Here is a 5824-nt window from a genome sequence, read left to right on the forward strand (position 1 = left end):
TTTCCTCTCATTCTCTCTCTCTCTCTCTCTCTCTCTCTCTCTCTCTCTCTCTCTCTCTCTTTTCTGTTGCTTTCCTCCTTTCGCGTGCTCCTTTGGCACCTCAAGGCAGACCATAAAGCATGAAATAGAAACCAAGTATGATCTTCCCCTGCTTTCCTGACTTGGAGCTGGCCATGAAGAACTGTCCAGTTGGCCATGAAGAAAGTGTGTGATGATAAGACCCCCAACACTGAAGAGATCCTGCCCCAGGCCCATAAGGAAGGAATGGTACAGAGGGGTCAAGAAGAACTTGGACAGGCCTTGCTATGTTTCTCACTCAGCATGTTAGCCAGTACTTCAATCATGCCTGTGGAATAAAGTATCCATATAAACCCAAAGGACAGAGTACTGAACATGTGGGCTTCTGTGGAGGGTAGTGCTTCTGGAGAGGGATGGTGAATCTTTTAGAGACAGAGTACCCAAACTGCAACCCCAAACCCTTTTATTTATTGCAAAATGTCAACATGGCAATTAAACCTGAATAGTGAGGTTTTAGTTTAGAAAAAAATAATTCATACAACTCGTGATATCATCACAAAGAGGGCTCTGTGTGCTTGCTGTTGCGTGGGTACCATAGGTTCACCATCACTGCTCTAAGGCTTCAAGCTTTTTCCCCATACCTCGCCCTGTTTAGTGCTTCATCTTTATTTTTTTGTAAGATCCTTTAAAATAAGCCAGTAAACTTGTTTTCCTGAGTGTTGTGAGCTACTCAAGCAAATCTACAGCCAGTTAATCAGAAGGATAGGAAAAACAACAGTGGAACCTAAAGGAGGGAGACAGGCTCAAGACTGAGACACCAACCTGTGGGACCTCTGCTATCTTCAGATAGGCAGTCAGAATGAAACTGAATTAGAAGGCATCTGGCTGATGTCCATTTGCTGCAAAATTGCTTGCTGCTAGTTGGGCGAACTCCACACATCTGGTATCTGTGTTGATGTAGTATGAAAATAGAAAGATAAACAGATACTTTGCTTACTCCTGACCAACACTCATTCCATGCATTTGACAAATAGCCATTGCATAATTACTGAAGATCTATTTGATGCAAGACTGAGAGATTCAGAGGAAAATAATTCCCAGTGACTGCCTGTGAAGTTTTATAAAATTTATGTACATTTAAGAAACTATTACAAACTGAGCTTTATAGAAGAAGTGTTAAAAGCTGTCCTCTGGGTTTACAAAGGAAGTGTTCAGCAGGATTTAGGATGTATCAAGAATGAGTGAGGACATGTAATGATAGAAATAGGATTGCAAGGAATACTGCTATCATACTTACTGCCTAAAAGAGCTCATTTGGCTCCTAGCCCTAGCTTGTTCTGATAGTATTGTATGTGTATTATGTGTGCACATGTCATGTTTCTCTAAAGTAGGCATTCATAAAGTATATACAAGTCTGATATATGTCACAAATTAAACCCAATGCTGATGACTAACAGTACGTTTGACTGTAATACTATATGAAAAAGCCATACCAGAGCAGGCACAAAGTACTTCAGAGTCCCAGAAGAAGAAATATAATTAATTCTGTTTCATAAAAGCACAAGCCATTTCATTTATTTTGTTCATATTACCCCAGAACTCTCTATTTGCAATATAACAATACTCAATTCATGAATGAACAGATGAACTGATTATAAACAAAACATGTAGATAACAACAGACTAGTCCTATGAAAATGACTGGGGGAAAAAAGTGAAAAAGTAAATTGTTGCCTAATTCTTGGAGACATGGGATTACAGATATATATTAAAAAAAAAAAAAAGATTGTACCTGCATATCTTCAAGGTCTATGGTAAGCACAATTTACTTTTCTGTACCTTAGAAGAAACAAAAGCTGGAAGATGGACATGATACCACAGTTATTAGCTATGTGACCTTTAACCAGTTACTTTAACAGTCTGCCCTCAGCTTTTTAATTTTCAAAATGAGGGAGATACTCATAAATCTTGTGAAGATTCAGTAAAAATATGCACTGGGTAGAACAGTAGGCTTATAGTACTTGATGAAATAGTAATGGTGATATGAACAGTAAAAGAAGACCAAGATCAAGAATGGTAATTCCTCCTTTATGAATCATTTACTTTTCCATCCAGTCATTTTTTTGGAGATTATGTTGTCCTTTTAAAGTTATTTTTATGTAAAATGATAAAATTACTATCATAAATGCTACATGCTTTTCCCCAATAGTTAATATCTTACTATTTTATTTTACAGAAAGAAAATTATAATATTTTATATAGACAAGATTGTTAGGCATGTTGCCAGACACTAGCAGACCTGAAGGAAAACAGGAGGATCAAGATAACATGCCTTGCCAACTTAATCAAGGTAATATGCTTCACCAGTTACAATTAAATGAAACAAAGACATCAGTGTAAAGTCATTATAACACATCATTTTAATCATGTATTAGGTCTCAGATCCAAAAATCTCCCCAAGCAAAATAATGGTATCTTATAGTTAAAAGACTTGGTAAAAATTTTAGGTCTGTTTATTTTCATTCAAAACAAGATATTTAGCATTCCTGGTTGCGTGACTAACGCATGGTGGTCCACTATGGTCCACTGATTTTAGAAAGAGAGTAAAAGCAACATTCTTTGAAGACTCACTCATACTGGTTTAGAGTTGATTTAGATTTTTTTTTCTCTTGTAAGTTTCTCATATGAGTCAAGCTCCTGAGATAATAGTAGACATCAAAGGAAACACTGACTGGGTGAAAAGAACAAAAAAGACATTTTGCAACCAACATTCCAAAGTAGCCTCTAAAGAAAATGTCGATGAACGTGTACATCGTGTAGACAAGACAAAAGTCATCACCATAGCTCGGCAAAGCCCAGGCGTAACTCTCCCGAGCATGGAAAGGTGTCCAGGCTCCACTCTGCCCAGCCGCCTCTTCCTGTGGCCCTGCCCACATCTCACATGGAGGTGATTCTCTGCTCTGGTTTCCCAGAAGCCCTGCCTTACTCCTCATGGCTGCTGCGTGTCTTCTCTGAATCCTTTCATGAAGACACAAAATCCAGGAGTGGTCCACAGTTCCTCTCGGTGTCAGGGTCCAGTCTGCTGGTGACATCTTCCAAGTGTTCCTTCTCTAGAACGTTCTGTTGTGTATAAAGCTCAGCCTACTCTTCACTCTACTAGTAGTAACTTTGCCCATACTTTAATTAACCATTACATGCATAAACTATTATCTTCTTTAAAATATTATTATAAAATTAAAGTTCTAATCAGCCCCATCTCACCAATCCTGTCTACTTTTCTTCTCCCAAGAAGGAAATATTTTAGTCTTAGTTTTGCGTGTATCTTTAAAGGCATTTTTTTCTTGCATAATCACAGAAAACCTGGGTTTCTAACTTACGTGTTTTATATGTAGAAAAAACATTGTACCTATGGTTTCCATTTTGGCGTCCAACAACATGTCCTGAAGACCTTTTCACACAAATTTAGTTGTTCCTTTATACAACTGTATTTGTTATCGTTTGTTTACTGGCTGACATTAGTTTTCTCATTTATTTTGTAATATAAATCATGCTTTAATGAACACCTTCCTGTGTGCCCTCTTCATGACTACTAGTCATAGTATGGCATCTGCCAGCAAAGTGGACTAGCTAAAAAATATGTTTGTGGAATTTATATTTATATAAAACATCACTGACTCCTCATTTTCCTTCAGGATTTTAGGCTCTACTAATTAACTCTTTCCCCATGGCCAAATATTTCTCTGCGTACACCTGGAGATGAATGATTTCATGAGGCATGCACGAATTCAACTTCACAAAGCATAGACAAAATGTTTCCAGAGAGTTTAGAACAAATTATTTCCCATTTTCAGGTAAGAGCTATAAAAGGCCCACATCTCTGCAGTATTACCAAATTTGTTATTTTTAAGCAGTTGGATGGTACTTGGAATTGAACCCAGGGCCGTTTCACTAAACTACCAGTCCTTTTTTAATTTTTAATTGTAATACAAGGTCTCATTAACTTGCTACATTGTCCAGGCTGGAACCAAACTTGAGATCCTCCTGCCTCAGCCTCCCTGTATTTTTGAAACAGGATCTCACTATGTAGCCCAGGCTTTCCTCAAACTTATGATCCTCTGGCCCCAGCTCCCAAGTTATCAGATAATGGGTATGTACCATCACAGCTCAAGAAACTACTTTTTAAAAATAAGTATTTCCTTCATTACTAATAAGGTTGAATATTTTCTTATGCTTATTATTTATTTGTGTTCTCTCTTCTTTGAAAATTCCCATTTTTATACTATGCACATTTTATTGGGTTAATTGTTTCTCCATGAGTACTCATTTTTTAAAAAAATAAATTCTAGGTACGAATTGCTTGTGTATTACATTTGTTGAAAATATTTTCCACAGTTTGGCAATTTCCTCTACTGTTGTTCATGGCGTCTTCCTCAAGCAAAAGTGCCATGCTTGCACTTGTCATGGTGGTATTTCGCTTTGAATATGATTCGTTAGTATTTAATTTCAGATTTCTTCATGTGTATTTAAGTGCATTAGTCAGGTTTCCTGTCACTGTAACAAACTACCTGATACCCACAAGTAAAGGGACAGAGGCTGATCTGGCTGACAGTTTCAGAAAGTTCAGCCTACAGTTGGCTGGTTCCAAATCAGGAAAACAGTGGGGGAGTGAAGCTGCTAAGTGCATGGCAGCCAGAAGCAGAGAAGAGAGCGCAAGAGACCAGACTCACCACAGTGCCCAAGCTTGTAACCCACCCAGACACACGCCACGCTGAGCGAGTCGACACAATCAAACACAACCACCGCATTAAACTCAGTCAGTGATTTCTGTTGTTTCCTTTTCTGGTCTGGTATGGTTACAACTGAACTGGATAGTGTGTCATCTTTTTTTCATGTTCTGTTACAGTTTGTAGAAAATATAAATAATCTGTTATTTGAAGGCTTACAACATGCTGTTTGAGAACAACAGAATGTAATGTTATTATTAGCTTGTCTTTCTTTATATTTACTTTTGTCAGTAGGTGTTTGCAGTATGCATCAGTTACCTTTGTCGTGGGGAGTTGGAGAGTGTGCATGACACATCCTAATTCTTTTCACATTTCATTCTGCCTTCCTCCCTCCCACCTCCATTTCTTGCTACCTTTCCCATTTGCAAAAGGCCCATCTCCTTGTTTCCTATTATCTTTTATTTTGCTCTTTATTTGTATTTTGGGTTTCTCATGTAGGAGAAACCATGAAATATTTAAACTTGTGTGTCTGATTTATTTCACTTAACATTACGGTCTCAAGGTGCATCTATTTTCCTACAAATGACTCACATTTATCCTTCCTAATAGCATAGTAGTGCCCAACTGTGTACAAATCTCATGTTTTCTTTATCAATTCATAAACACATAGGCTGCTTCCAAGATTTAGCTATTCTTACTTGTGCTTCTATAAACGGGGTTATACATGTATTATTGCAATCCGATGCCTTTAACTCTTTTATAAAGACACCTAGAAGGGGGATAGCTGGGTTTGATGAAATTTCTAGTTTTAGTTTCTTGAAGATCTCCATACTGATTTCCACAATGGTTCTACTAGTTTACGTTCCCAACAACAACATAGAAGGGTTTCTTTCTAACCATAGTCACACCAGCACTTGTGATGTGATTTCTTGATAGTACCCATTCTTTCTGGAACCTCGGAGTTGTTTTAATTTGCATTTCTCTAATGGCCAGGAATGATGAACATATTTTAATATATTTATTTGCCATTCATGATTCTTCTTCTAAGAAATATCTATTCATTTCTGTTGCCCATTTTTGTTT

The 5824-nt window shown here is 37.4% G+C and overlaps 1 pseudogene; it reads right to left on the reverse strand.

Moving 5' to 3' along the window:
- The window catches only part of LOC104868244, a 5800-nt pseudogene extending 2691 nt beyond the window's left edge, over window positions 1-3109 (reverse strand).
- Window positions 3110-5824: the final 2715 nt, after the last annotated feature.

The sequence above is a fragment of the Fukomys damarensis genome, unplaced genomic scaffold (assembly GCF_012274545.1).
Source record: "Fukomys damarensis isolate Sample0158 unplaced genomic scaffold, DMR_v1.0_HiC HiC_scaffold_4, whole genome shotgun sequence".
NCBI classification, from domain to species: domain Eukaryota; kingdom Metazoa; phylum Chordata; class Mammalia; order Rodentia; family Bathyergidae; genus Fukomys; species Fukomys damarensis.